Source organism: Misgurnus anguillicaudatus, chromosome 5 (assembly GCF_027580225.2).
Source record: "Misgurnus anguillicaudatus chromosome 5, ASM2758022v2, whole genome shotgun sequence".
NCBI lineage: Eukaryota > Metazoa > Chordata > Actinopteri > Cypriniformes > Cobitidae > Misgurnus > Misgurnus anguillicaudatus.
The window spans coordinates 38,752,372-38,768,695 of record NC_073341.2 but is presented as its reverse complement, the minus strand read 5'-3'; the positions used below and the strand labels follow the sequence as shown (position 1 = coordinate 38,768,695).

General features: G+C 36.8%; 1 protein-coding gene across 1 annotated transcript in view; it reads right to left on the bottom strand.

The window, feature by feature from the left end:
* The window catches only part of ccdc120a (coiled-coil domain containing 120a), a 60,729-nt gene extending 48,238 nt beyond the window's left edge, over positions 1 to 12,491 (bottom strand). The window contains exon 1 of the mRNA XM_055168541.2: positions 12,240 to 12,491. The gene's annotated coding sequence lies outside the window, so the exon portion shown is untranslated. The remainder of the gene's footprint in view (positions 1 to 12,239) is intronic.
* Positions 12,492 to 16,324: the final 3,833 nt, after the last annotated feature.

The window sequence follows — 16,324 nt, the reverse complement described above, 5'->3', positions numbered from 1 at the left end:
TTTAATCCTGTTTATATACAAATGCTACAATGTTTTCCACCTACAAAGATAACAAAACATCTGAACGCGAGCTCTTCTAACCGAGGAAACATTTGCTTTGAGAAAAATGTTGGCGCTCAAGGTCAGGTCCCACTCCAGAACCTTAAAATCCCATTCGACATCCGCAAAAGCTGTTTATCAAGGACAGTATTGTGTAACTCTACATCTCTGTGTCTCTCTTTGTAATTGCGAGACCTTTCCTATTCCTATTTTTCGTACTTTGTTTTATGGTTTCCAATTTACTGAAGAGCTTTATAACCGTCCTCATTCTTTCTCTACTAGGCCGTCTATCCTTGACACTGCACTCCGATGCATTTGTACGGTTTTCTTGCCCTGCTACAGTCACACCCATCACACAGACGCAGCTCTCTTATTGGTTAACTGCCGAGCCAACAGCAAGTGAAGTAACATCTATAAAATGTGCATGCTGGAGTAGGTTTTCAATGCCCTGTAGCCAGTTTCTCTCTCTCTCTCTCGATCGCTGTCTGTCTCTTTAGGTGTTGGCTTTATAATATGACCTACATTTTTCTGCTCGAGTGAAGCTCAGAGATCCGTCACGGTTCGACGCAGCACCACGATACTCGACGAGAGAGAAACACATTGAGCAGAGAGAGACGGAGGATGGAAGAGAGTCAAGCCAACCGCTGCATGGCAACAACGCAAAAAATCCCCTACTAAAAATAGTGGCATATCGCAGACCGGCAGTGCTGACTGCGCAGCCAATAACCTTTCACCCCTGGGGTGTCTGCGTGAGAGGGGCGTCATCATTGAGTTTGAGCATCCAGATGTATGCAGTGATATTTGGGGTCAATTTCACGTTCACTATAGCAACGGGGGAGCCATGATGAACTCGCATTGTCTGTCTCATCCGACAATAAAGCTGCGGAAAGTTTAAGACCTTTGAGGCTTCGGACAGGTCACTTGAAATTCCCCTGAGGCCTTCGTAGCCATCGGTCACACTTCATGCCTGCTGCTTTCCAAATTGTCTTCTCGATTTGCCTCACGCAGTTGATTTCTTTGAACAGTGACGCTCTTTCTGTCCCGTGAGGGCTGTAGGAATCGGTTTGTGTCCAACACAACCATCCGTCAGACTCTACAGTAACCTTAAGGTCATTTCATTGTGCTGTGTTTTATTTCAAGCTAAAGTGTGTTCCAATCCTGATTTAATATTGGGGAGGTCTGTAAGACATTTATATGTTGATTTCCCCCAAAAGTGTTAAAACTGTGGCAATTTTCAAACATTGCTATGTGTGTACATACATTAGTTTTGATGACCAATGGCAGACAAGATAAGGGATGAGTTTTGTTTTAAATTGTTTAAAAACAAAAAGTTAAGAGAGATGATGACATATGGTATTCCTTTTACGATAATAAGGGATAATAATTTGTTAAAGGGGACATATCGTGAAAATCTGACTTTTTCCTAAGTGCTATAATTGGGTCCCCAGTGCTTGTATCAACCTAGAAAATGTGAAAAAGATCAACCCAGTAACTTAGTTTTGGTGAACCATTCTCGGTAAGCATGTGAAAAAATAGGTCATTGAAATTTGGCTCCCCTTGTGATGTCAGAAGGGGATAAACCCACCCCTTAATCTGCACTATCCAACCACGACACTGCCATTTAGTGCAGCTCATTTGCATTTTGAAGGACGCACCCAGAACGGCACATTTTGCTCACACCTACAAAGTGACAATTTTAACACGCTATTATAAATGATCTATGTGGTAAACTTCACATATTTACTCTTGGGGCAACAAAGATTTATCTTAAAAAAGGTCTTGGGAAATGTCGCCTTTAACATTAGTTAATGCATTACCTAACATGAACTAACAGTGAGCAAAGTAGTTTTTCAGCATTTGTTCATGTTTATTTCAGCATTTACTAATAGATTTATAGAAACAAAAGTTGTAACTGTTAACTTTAGTTAATGCACAATGAACTAACACAAACAATTGTATTGGCATTACCCAACATTAACAAAGATTAAAAAATGCTGAAAAATGTATTGCTCTTAGTTCATGTTAGCTAATGCATTTAATAATGTAAGCAAATACAACCTTATTGTGATATGAGATCTGGTTGCTGATATCATATCATGCAATAAAGAGCATTTGCAGTATTCACAGTAAGCACGCTGCATTGCCCAGTTAGTATCCAGGACCACAAATAATCATGCCATAAGAACCATTTATTAAAAATAAACTTAATATCCATTAATGGAATGATTAAACTTAAAGGTGCTGTGTGTAGATTTTTACTGGCATCTAGTGGTGAGATTGTGAACTCCAACCAACATCTCAATCCACAGCTCACCCCTACCTTTCGAAACGCATAGAGAAGCTACAGTAGCACCACAGGACAAACACGTCATTGCCTGAGACAACGTAGTGACAAAACTCGCTCTATAAAGCGGTTTGTCCGTTTAAGGGGCGTGTACACCAAAGCATTGAAAACGCCAGGCACTTACTAGTTTTTTTACGCTAAGTGCTAGGTTGCTTTGATAATTCTGCTTTGCTTATCCGTCGTTAAACATGCAGCTGCTGGCATTTTTGAAAAGCGTGGGTCTTCCATTGGAAACGACTGAAAACATACGCCGGCCGCCAGCGTAAACACAAACCATTTAAACGCGGGTTAAAAAGCCATGCGGACGCTGACTGTGGGCGCTTGCCAGCAATTTTCTGCTAAGCGCTTTAGTTGCCATAATACTTCAGCTTTGTTTATCCGTCGTTGAACAATGCGCCAGTTGGTTGTTGTGATATTTGTCCTACCCCTCCTCCACTGTGATTGGACGGCTGAGTTAAAAGTTACATTGAGTACGTTTACATGCACAGCATAAGCGGATATAACTATCAAAAATCTGCTTATTACAGAAAACTGTTTTCATGCGTTTACATGCAAATCAATAAGTCGGCTATGCAGACAACTGCGTTTACATGGGACTTGCAGAATTATCAGTTTTCTCGCAGGCAGTGACGTCTCCACGGCGTATCTGTCTTAAGCTACACTGTTGTATCTCTTCTCGTGTCTGCAGAACCTGTAAATGTAACATGAGCTGCTATTTTAACAGTTTCTCTGCCAACTGCTTTAGTCGAGCGGAGACTTTTATGTGTTACTTTGCGCTTACTTACGCGTGTGACCTTTATCTTTCATACACGGAGACATGCGCACATGGACAAAACCGTGAAAAGCCGGTTAAGGTGTTTACATGCCACGCAAAATCGGGGTAATGAGCAAAAAACTACCTGTGCCGATCGGTTTTTGCTTACGCCGTTTATGGACTTTCCCCAATAAAAGAAAACCATTTTACGCGTTTACATGACCCCACGTGTTATCAGTTTATTAAGCATAATCTGTGTAAGACTGTGCATGCAAACGCACTCATTGACGAGCTGAGCGTTTCACGCAAAGTTGAACACTTTTCAACTCTGGTTGCTCAGCGCTGAACGCAGAAAAAACGGCGAGTGCTTGCTCTCTGTGCGGATAAAACCCACCAGCTGCTGGCATTTTTGAAAAGTGTGGCGCTTCCATTGGAAACAATTGAAAAAATACACCAGCCGCCAGCATAAATGCAAACCATTAAACACAGGTAAAAAAAGCCAGGCGGACACTGACTGTGGGCGCTTGCCAGCTTGGTTCTGCTAAGCGTTTTAGTTGCCATAATACTTCTGCTTTGTTTATCTGTCGTTGAACGAAGAGCTAAGCATCTGATGTGTGCGGAGCTGCTTGGACTTGATTGGCTATGACTAGGGACGTTTCACCCAAAGTTGAACATTTTTCAACTCTGGGTGCTCAGTGCTGAACACAGAAAAAATGGCGAGTGCCTGCTCTCAGCACGGACAAAACCCGCCAGCTGCTGGCATTTTTGAAAAGCGCGGGGCTTACATTGAAAACAATTGAAAACATTAGCCGGCCTTCAGCGTAAACGCAAACCATTTAAACACAAGTAAAAAAGCCAGGCGGATGCTGACTGTGTGCGCTTGCCAGCATTTTTCTGCTAAGCACTTGCCATCAAACTTGTGCAAAGTTGAACATTTTTTAGTTTTGGGTTCTCAGTGCTGAGCGTGGAAAAAATGAAATGCACAGCGCTTCCATTGAAAACAATTAAAAACATACACAGCGTAAACACCTTGGTGTGCACGCCCCCTTAGGACAACTGTACAAACATGAGGACCACTTCAATGTAAGGAAACCTTCGGTATATGGAGATAAAAACAGCTCATTCTAATGTAATAAAATCAATTCAGTAAGATCTTTGTTCACCACTGATAATATATTGCATTTCTCTCAAGAGATCATTCTTATAGTTACACAATGCACATTTAAAACTTAAAGTTTAACTAATCGTGCATTGTAGAGTCACTTATATAGCAAGCTTTGTCCTCTCAGGAGTTTTTGCTTCAGGGAACTTTGGGAAAAGCCATTGAAAGCCACTAATCTTCTAAACTCACACACATCCATCAACTTCATCCCCTAAAACAACATTTAGACAATATGGATGGCATCAGCCTAACAATCATCTTGTTTTGTCTTTTGCCTGTAGTATTTCACACCAGGACACTGATTTTTAAAAATGTTCAAATCTTCTAATTGGAGATTTCACAGACCAAACGTCTCTCCTCAAATTCTGCTTTTAACTTTCATAACTTATGTTTTGTGTTTTATCTAAGATGTCTTTCCTATTCCTTAAAAGTAAAATGAGAGAAAACATTTGTTTCATCTAAGGTCTTTCCGGTGAGAAATAAGCAGTGGAAGGGTTTATATTTTCCTTCTAGTTGTCTAAGACAAATAATTGAGTAAAAACACTCATTTTTCTTTAATATTGGTCTACCGAGGACCTGACCTACAAAGAAAATAAATAATGTTGCCACTTATCATCCAATAGGATTAAATACACTGCAAAACACCAAGCGGGTCAATGCAATATATTTAACACCGAGTACACACCAACCTCATTAAAATTTCATATCGTGCAGCATTGATATTCATGTATGTTTCTATAGCGTTTAAGATTTATGTTTCCATAAATCCTTTTACTTCAAGTGGTGTCAAGGGCTTAATACTGGTGGTTTACAAGATTGAAGTCAATATTGTGCTTCTTTCTTTGCCAACATGAACACACAGATGTTTTGAAACACATAAGCTTATGTAAATATTACTCCACATAGAGATGATATATATTTTAATGTGAACAAAAACAAGCCAGTGTATGAAAGGAATATACAGCAAACTTGATCACAATATTTACAAAACTTTTTTTTGTTTTTGTTATTTGGGCTGAATGATCAACATTAAGTTATCAGTACAAACATTACACAGATGTTATCTATTCCTTCTAGTTGTTTTATTCATATTTTTTCAATATCTCTATATTTATCATCAAATTCTCATTGTGGGTAAAAACCAGAATCTCATCCATCTGATAATCTACTTTACGTATGAGGTTTTCTGGATCAGGATGACCTGTTTTCATTCTGTCTGATTCCCTCGAGTTGCTTCAGATTACCATACAGTACCTCCCTCTCGTATGCATGCACGCAGGAGACCAAAGGTGCATTTATTTCACTTCAGAAGGTATGACAAATATTTATGTTATTCCCTTCATAACCCGCATGGGGTTTAGGTGATCTTTTTCTTTCAGATTGCTCGTAAGCCCTCATATTTCAATAACAACAGCGCAGCAGAAATTCCAGGGCGCTCTCATGCAACCCAACCCTTCAGGACATAAGCATCCTTCTGACATGAGAGTGATTACAAACTCATTAAACCCAGCCGAGAGCGAGAGATGCAGACCGGGTGTTGACCCAGCTTTGCCACTGACACCCTGGCACGACGCACGACGCTGACAGCCACTAACATAGAGATGCCGTAAAGCCTACTCCTTATCAAGACACCGATGGAGGGTAAATGTTACGGATCTCTCATGGCTCCGCTCTGGCTGTGTGGTTTATTAAAAGTCCTTGTGCACGTACTCTTGTCGTTTGACCCCTGGGGATTTTGAAAAGCACGCGGCACGGTTTCCAAGTGCTAAGGTACGCAGGTTCGCTCTGGAAAACCAAAGCAGTCGTTCATCATGCACAAAGCAGCTTTCCTGTTTCTGATCCTGAGCCGTGTGTTGGGTGAGAATGGTATGAGATGGGGATAGAGGCGACTTTGATTTCAACTCTTTAAAATATTCACCACACTGGATGCCTATTTAAACTATCTGAAGCTCAAGATCAGCTTCCTTATATCCAATGCACAAACTCTTTCTGGTTGTCGACGTTTCTACTTTTTAACTTCTACTAACAAACAGTCTTAGCTCTAGACGACACACCCGAGAGCGTCCATTCCTTACCATAGTACAAATATATGCCATAGTGTTGTGGTGTGAACGATATTTATATTTCTGTTCTAAAAACGGTCTGTTCTTGTCTTTCTCGTGTTCATCCCTTAATATTTCATAAAGCTATATACATTCACCTAAAGGATTATTAGAAACACCTGTTCAATATCTCATTCATGCAACTATCTAATCAACCAATCACATGGCAGTTGCTTCAATGCATTTAGAGGTGTGATCCTGGTCAAGACAATCTCCTGAACTCCAAACTGAATGTCAGAATGTGAAAGAAAGGTGATTTAAGTAATTTTGAGCGTGGCATGGTTGTTGGTGCCAGACAGGCCGGTCTGAGTATTTCACAAACTGCTCAGTTACTGGGATTTTCACACACAACCATTTCTAGGGTTTACAAAGAATGGTGTGAAAAGGGAAAAACATCCAGTATGCACAGTCCTTGTTGATGCTAGAGATCAGAGGAGAATGGGCCGACTGATTCAAGCTGATAAAAGAGCAACTTTGACTGAAATAACCACTCGTTACAACCGAGGTATGCAACAAAGCATTTGTGAAGCCACAACACGCACAACATTGAGGCGGATGGGCTACAACAGCAGAAGACCCCATTGTCCCCACTACAAATAGGAAAAAGAGGCTACAATTTCAACAAACTCACCAAAATTGGACAGTTGAAGACTGGAAAAATGTTGCCTGGTCTGATGAGTCTCGATTTTTGTTGAGACATTTAGATGGTAGAGTCAGAATTTGGTGTAAACAGAATGATAACATGGATCCATCATGCCTTGTTACCACTGTGCAGGCTGGTGGTGGTGGTGTAATGGTGTGGGGGATGTTTTCTTGGCACACTTTAGGCCCCTTAGTGCCAATTGGGGATCGTTTAAATGCCACGGCCTACCTGAGCATTGTTTCTGACCATGTTCATCCCTTTATAACCACCATGTACTCATCCTCTGATGGCTGCTTCCAGCAGGATTATGCACTATGTCACAAAGCTCAAATCATTTCAAATTGGTTTCTTGAACTTGACAATGAGTTCACTGTACTATAATGGCCCCCACAGTCACCAGATCTCAACCCAGTAGAGCATCTTTGGGATGTGTTGGAACGGGAGCTTCGTGTCCTGGATGTGCATCCCACAAATCTCCATCAACTGCAAGATGCTATCCTATCAATATGGGCCAACATTTCTAAACAATGCTTTCAGCACCTTGTTGAATCAATGCCATGTAGAATTAAGCCAGTTCTGAAGGCGAAAGGGGGTCCAACACAGTATTAGTTTGGTGTTCCTAATAATCCTTTAGGTGAGTGTAACTATATATAACATATAAATTATACTTTCACGTGTGTGTAATTATATATACATAATTTTTATCTACAACACACACACATATATAATGTAACTAAAAACTTTTATTCTGCAAAACAATTATTCGCGATTATTTGTTCTGCAGCCCTAGTATAAGACATAGTGGTGTAGTGACGAACAAAATGCCAGTCAGGAAATAGAAATCTAAAACAGGGATTTTTTCCACATTCGTCACTACACCATTAAATCTAGTATGCTGTGTCCTACACCATATGTCTATATCTCGCAAACATGCGACAGTCATTACCGAATAAATATTTATGTTTTTCGTACAAAATCGCATCGATTGTCCTCAGAAGGCCTTTATTAGTGTAGATTACGTCTGTAAAGGATAGATGGACTTTTTGGGGGTTTTAAATCAGAAGCACCATTTACTATCATTATAAAGCTTGAAACAGCCAGGACATTTTCTAAAATAACTCTGACTGTGTTGGCCTGAAAAAAGATAATCATATACATCGAGGACGGCTTGAGGGTGAGTAAATCATGTGGTAATTTTCATTTTTGGCTGAACTATCTCTTGGCTGAAACCCATATCGGTCAACTGCTAGCTACATTTAAATGGATTTTTGTAAATATATGCAAAAACACTTTCATCCAAAGTATTCGATCTATACATTTTTCAAGAGTATGTGTGTTCCCTGGGAATCAAACCCATGACCCTTGCTTTGCTAACTGATACACAGCATGCTCTCTTAGCTCAAGTCTAAAATATTCTTTTATGCCAATTACATACCCCAAAAAATCATATTAAATATACACAGACCATATTTCAACTAAAAATACACAAGCAACACCTGAACAACTGTCATGTCTAACTTGCACATCTAAAAATAAAGGTGCTAGAAAGGGTGCGTTGCAGCGATGCCAAAGAGGAATCATTTTTGGGTCCCCAAAGAGCTGAATAATTTTTTTCATACCCTTACAACAAAGAGAAATCTTATGGAACCATACAGCTTGACAAAAAAACTTTTACGAAGCTTTGTTTTTAAGATTGTACGTCTTTGGCCTATATGGGTGATTCTCACGAAACCATTGAAACACCACGGCACTAATGATTTTAGCTTTAAAATGTGTAATATAGTAACATTAAAAAGCATCAGAATTAACACAATACTGTGTTCTACTTTGCACAATGTGTGATTTCAACATAAGAATTTATAATTGGAAATTTTATCTCATTTTCTGCTGAAATTCTCATTACCGCAATGTGTCCGGCTGTGTTTGAACATGTGTTATGTTGTAATTTAATCAAATTAACACAAAAATATTAAGAAAAAAATAAATGGATGTTTTGCTAGACTACTTTAGATGACAGAAAAAATATTTACTGAATATTCATGTATAATAATAATGAAGAAAAATTAGGAAAATTATGTGTCCATGCCTGATGTTCTCATCCTCCGCAACACTTTTTGAGAACAGTTTAAGCACACATACAGAATTTAATAAAGTTTGATTTTGAGTGACCAAGCACATGGACCAGTTACTTCAAGATGGCTACCAGGTAAGATCATTTTTTTACAGTTAATTTGAAATATTGTCTTGTCAGAATGCTTACACGACATTTTAATTATCATTACCACAACAGATGCTTATTAAATGTTAATTTAATTAATAGAAGCATAATACTTTGATTTTAAATGCATGTGCAGAATCTCCAAATTATGTTCTTTCAGGTTTGTCATGTCATTTTGAAAATATGTCAGTGTTGATGTTTTCTGACTGTTGCGGTAATGAGATTTTTTAGGACTAATTTTTAAATTATGTTACAAAAAGTGTTAAATGATGTGTTAAAAGTAAAAGTGTTTAAATTAATGTTCCCATTTACTCCAGACTCTGTTTTTCAATGTCTGGTGGGAAAAAAAGTAAATTTAAGCAATTTTTACATTTTCATGCTTGACATTTTTAAAACCAAGTTTTCGTGAGAATCACCCATATTATAAGTTTGCCAGCTACACACAAACTCTCTCATGAGTCCAGGAAAGGCAGATTAGTGCCAAGCGCTCCTGTATGATATAGGTTAGCAGAATTATATTCAGAAAGACCTTTTCACCCCTACTGCGGCATAACCCAGTTTACACACACAGGACTGCTCTTACTCTCCTGTTCAATGTAATCCTGTGATCTGTAAAGAAGATAATGGGCCAAGATTTAGACTCCTTCAGCTAAACTACCCAAGGAGTCATAATACATAGATGATATTTATATTATAGTAGCATAGAGACTTTTTTTAGGGTGTTCACGGTCTCAAAAAGTCTGTCTTATTATATAATAAGATAAATATCTCAAGTTCAGGTTGCATGTGTCCATTTAACATAAGCAAATAAGAGGTTTAGTTGCTAAATGAGACCTCAACAATACAGAAAATGAGACCCATATGCTCCTGTAGCACAAATATAGATAAGTACAGTCTAATGCTGGGTAATTTTGAACCATGCATTGGGTCAGAAATGGACAAACCCAGCCGTTGGGTCGATTTAACTGAGAAAATGTTTATATTTGACCCAACAATGGGTTAAAACAACCCAGCATAGGTTAAATTACATCCCAATGGGTTGGGTTCATTCCAGCGGGTTGAAGTATATAATATATTAGTAGTATATATAAAGTACTAAAACAAATATAAAGTTCATATATTAAGATAAATATAAAGGTTTTTTTTGTAAGTTTTGGATTGTTTTAAATCAAAATCTGCATATGAGCTGCTAACCCTACTAAAAAACCCAGCTGGTGAGCTAGTTTTAGCTGGTCTCCCGGCTTGGTTTTAGCTGGTTTTGCAGGTGTAGCAAGCTGGTCTAGTTGTGTTTTGGTCACTTTTTAAGCTGGTCTAGCTGGCCTTAGCTTTGGTAGGCTGGGAGGACCAATTTAAACCAGCTACTGCCACCTTAAAAAAAGCTTATGCTGGTCTTAGCTGGATTTTTCAGTAGGAAAAACAGGATAAAGTATTTGGAAATATTAAATAGATGCAAGAAAGTCTTTTTCAATTCATTATGCAAAAGTTGCAATGAGTTCGTTTGTGACTTTGTGCCAAAGTCAAAAACTGAGATACTTTCAAATGTAACATTAAATTACAATATATTATATAACACAGTTTAAAGTGATAGTTCACCCTAAAATAAAAATTATGTCAGAATTTTCTCACTTGTGCATAATGTTTTTACAAATCTCTATACATTTCTTTGTTATAATGAATACGAAGAAAGATATTTTGGGGAATGTTTGTAACCAAACCGATCATAAGCCCCATTCACTTCCATAGTAGGAAAAACAAATACTATGGAAGTGAATGGGGCTCATGAACGGTTTACAAACATCCCTAAAATATCTTCCTTTGTGTTTTTAATAACAAAAAGATTTATACAGGTTTGTAACAACATGAGAGTGAGTAAATGATGACAAAATTTTCATTTTTGGGTGAACTATCCCTTTAATAGGCTATATTATATTGCAATCCCTGCTGAAAAAAACAGCATCAAACCAGCATGGAAATTATGCTGGTCTATGCTGGTTTAGCTGGTGGTCACCAGCATACCAGCACCAAAACACAACATATGCTGGTATGACCAGCATGGGATGCTGTTGCTAATGCTGGTTTAGCTGATGCTAATGCTGGTTTTGTGCTGGTTTTGTGCTGGTTTAGCTGGTGCTAATGCAGGTCCTGGTTTGATGCTGGTTTAGCTGGTGTTCACTAGCAAACCAGCACCAAAACACAACATATGCTGGTCCTGCTGGTATGCTGTTTTTTTCAGCAGGGATATAAGTCTAAAGTTTACAAAAGCAAAAAAACATAAAGCACACCTTGGCTGCAATGAAACAACGTTTAAATGAAGTTATTCAATGTTTATGTTTAAAGGATTAGAGCAAACATCTGCCTTAAATATTTGAGAAAATCAGTAATAAACATTACGGTTAAAAAGTGCGCTCGTGAACACGCCCAATTCTTCATACAGAAATGCGCACAGGAGCTCCCCATCTCCAAACTGCCCATACAGCAGATACAAAAACAAATAACCTCAAATTTACCACAGAAATACAAGAAAACCAATGCATTAAAGTGTGAATGTATGAGCCCGTTATTCACAATCTGATCATGCGCTTCCATCTGGGGCGAGACACTTTTATCTTCATGTCAACATCATCATCAAGATTTTTACCAACATCTTAAAATTATTATATAAAAAAACTCACAGCATCCCCAACAGGACTTTAAATGAAATATATAAGAAACACACCCAACTGAGAAAACATTTAAGCATAAACGCACCAGAAAGAAATGTTTCAGAAAGCAGCAATGCGCGGGCACGCGAACATATTATCAGCACATAATAAATACGTTGTTTATAAATACTGCACACAGCACGTGTAAATAATAACACGTTATTCATATCGACTGTGTTTGTTTCTGCTGCTGACCATGTGCTGCATGCAAACATCATCTCCCACCCAAATATCACAACATCATGTGCTGCCCCATTTCAAGTGAAGATAAATACCTGCTCATCCGTGCACGTGAGGTCCTCTGCATCATTTCAGGAGCGTCTTAAGTCCTGCACTGAGATGACTGAGTGTCTTCTGCTCATTGATTCAAGATCATCATCCTCCTCCTCCTCCTCTTCTTCTTCTTCAACACAGCCCCAGTGTTTACACCACACAAAGCGTGCTCCATCTGCAGGGGCTGTATATGTTTTATCCTGTCATGATCTACACACGAGGACCAAACCAATCACATCCACATTTAGTATCTTGTGTCTGCTTTAACCCCTTCACTGCCACAACAGAACGCAATGGATATTTACATCAAATGAAATATAAAAATGTATAGCAGAGCAAGCGTTTATATAGACGCTTTTATCTGAGGTAAGCGCGTTGTTGCGGTTACGCGTCTGGACGTAACTTTACTTCCGGTCTCTATTAGGTATGACTAGCGGATAAAATGAACTCTGGACCTCATCGAAAATAACAAAAAAAATTGGTTTCCTAAAGACGGCGATCAAATGCTATCTGAAGGGAGGTTTGGCAGCCGATCTGTAATTTATACATTATATACGGTTGAAGCAGTAACAACATAAACAAAGAGCTTTCGTGAAACAAACGTAACTTCCGGTAAACTCTGCTAAGAATGAATAACAACAATTGTCTTTTTTACAGTAGTTTATTTCTTATAACAAGCAAAATAAACAAGTAAATTACCTTAAATCGTATCAAAAAACTACACTGAGCTAACGTTCTGTGTAAAACATCTACTGAATGAGTTTGTTATATTATTGTTCTTATAAATGCTGTTCTTGATTATATTGTTGCAATTTGTTTACCTCATGTGTGTTCATGAACATGATGAGATTCTGATGTCTGTCTCTTCTCTGGCAAATAAGAGGTTAAAAGGCAGCAGTAATCCCTAAAGCTCTATTGAGGATTATGAATTGGTGGCTAGATTGCAGCTTTTCATTCAATAATGCTTTTCATATACAAATCATCTCTGAAATCCTGTACCAAAATTTAAAGGCTTTAACATGTCTGAATACAAATTACTTGTGTAAATGAATGAGTAAAAAGGAAATATAAAGTAAATATAAAAAGTACACAGTAAAAAATGCAGCATTTTTGTCAAATCAACATATATTTTTTAGGCTACATTAACTTTATTATGTTATGTCAAGTTATGTCAACTATTCTCAGGTCAAAACTTAAACTAGTATGTTGAATTGACTTGCAAAACCAAGTTGTTTTAACATCATTTTTTTACGGTACCCAGGGAACACACAAACTGAATAAAATTACCTTATGTATCCCATACGGCATAACATTTTCTGGCCACAAATATGTTTTAAATATATGATAAATACATTTTGCAGAAAGTAGAGTAAATAAAAATAAAAATAAATTGAAAATATATTTTGTTGTTACCTTCATATATTAAAATATATTTCAAAATGTATTTCAGAGGCAACAACCCATACATTTTCACAACCCGTACAACAAAAATATATTTTTCTTGGCCGAAATATGAAAGTTTGTATAAAATGTATAAATTATAAGTATGTATAAAATTATAAGTATATATTTTGCAGTTGAAAATATATTTAATTTGAACCTTTTGTTATATTTACAAGTTCGTAACATAGTTTCTTTTCCAATTTGACGTGAATATAAATGCTTTAATATATATATATATATATATAAGTTCAAAATATGCAAAAAATTGTCAAAAATATTTAAATATTTTTGTTATTATTATTAATATTTAAATATGTAAACATATTTCAAAATATATTTCAGTACATATATATTTTGACAATTTTTTGTATATTTTGAAATATATTCAAATTTATATTTGAAAATATATTTTTTTTGCCGTATGGGATGTAAGCAGCTTTGAATAGAAGTGTCTGCATGCATACATGTGTAAAATAAAAATGTACAATAAAAAATTATAGAATACAACTTTACCACAGACATATTATAGTTTTTGATTTTAGTGATGTAGGTTTTCTGGAAATTTGCTTATTTTGAGTAGCTACTAATAATTTAATTAGAAGTTAAAAGAAAAATAAACAATACATGCTAAAAAAAACTAAGGACGACATGCATATCAATCCATGATGACTCAGAATGCAAAAGCCAGACATTTGGGAAAAATCACTCGGGTCTCTTTTCCTGCACTTCCGTATGGAAACAAAGCAGTTCATTCAGGATTAATGTCCGGATTAACTGCTTATGAATGACTCTCTCTCTTCCTCTGTTAAACACATGAGAACTGAACAAATGTGTGTTTAAGAGTCATAGCAAATACTGTAAACTATATTACACTGAGAAGAGTTCACCAATATTAATATGCATTCTATTCTCTATAACTAAGACTGAGTCTCTTTAAATGTGTCTATTCACCAGCATCCATTCTTGAACAAGACAAGCTGAATATACTGTTATACATTATAAAAAATGAAACAGCGGCACCCGGTGGAAGACTGTATAACAACAAAACTATAGCTTAAAGAGGCCATTTCACAAAACTTTTTGGGGCGGTTTCCCGGTCAGGGTTTAGATTAATCCAGCACTAGGCCTTAATTATATTACGATATTTAAGCAGTTTTTACAAACATGGCTTCCAAACAAACAATACTGCTGTGCATTTTGAGACAAAACAATGGCACTGATATATGTTAAAATATTTCAGTGCAAGTTGTTTTTAAATTAAGACACCCCAAACATGCATTTTAGTCTGGGACTAGGCTAAGCCCTGCATGGGAAACCACCCATTTAAGGTGTAAAATAAATATTTGGTGTCCCCAGAGTACATACACTGCAAAAATGATTTTCAAGAAAATATTTTCTTAGTATTTTTGTCTTCAAAATACCTAAAAATTCTTAAATTAAGATGTATTTTACCCAAGAAAATAAGTTTAGTTTTTAGACCAAAAATATCAAATTTAAGTGATTTTGTGCATAAAACAATTGAATTTAGTGTTTAAGAATTTTTTTTTTGCTTTTTTGTGCTTGTTTTATGCACACAATTACTTAAATTTTATATTTTTGCAGTGTGTGTGAAGTTTTAGCTCAAAATAACACACATATCATTTATTATAGCATGTTAAAATTGACATTGACACCTTTGTAGGTGAGAGCAAAAATTTGTTGTTTTGGGTGTGTCCTTTAATATGCAAATGAGCTGATGAAATGCACTGGTGAAACACTGATCGCTATATGACATGACATCATAAAGGGAGCCAAACTTCAATGACCTAATTTTTCACATGCTTGCAGGTAATTCAGATTTTCATGATATCGCCCTTTTATGATGCCAAGGACCCCCAAATATGATAAACCTTTTTTGTGAGGGACCCCCTACCTAAAATATCACTCTATCAATTTATATATTTTATAAAATCAGCTACAACTAGGGTAATGCTACATTTTCAATTCAAATTTGTTATAATAATAATAATAAATCTTTCATTATATCTTTCAATCGTTTCATGGCAGCTTTACAGGGATTATTGCAGGGATTTTACAGGGACTGTAATACAAAAATACAAATCAAATACAGTATAAACAATTTTGGAATATATTTACTGTAGTAAGAAATGAAAGATAAATTAAAAAATCTAATAAATGATCTGTTTCCTCAAATTTTCTGGAGACCCCTTGAAACACCTGGATGCCCCCTCGGGGTCCCCAGCCCCCAGTATGAAAACTTTTGCCTTAAGATAAATATAGGGTGAACTGAGGTAAATATAAACATGTTTGCATGAACATTTAGTCTTAATGACTATGGTAAACAAACTTGGCTTGCTGTCCTCAAAGTGAACTCTAAACCTTCAGAGAGATCGAACCTGAGGAGAGATGCCCCAAGTACAACCCTCCTAAAAAACCCCTCCCGAACAAGCTTTCCAATCTTGTCACTTTGGATGAAAATGAAAGACCAGAACAGTTTGCATGTAAGGAAAAACTTTAATAAATTTAACCACGCTTCATAAAAAATATTATTTTACAATATCCTCTAAAAACTAAATTTGGTGGTTAAACAGACCAAAAGAGGAAAATTTACAACAGAGACGCTTCCTGTAACATCTCCAGCATC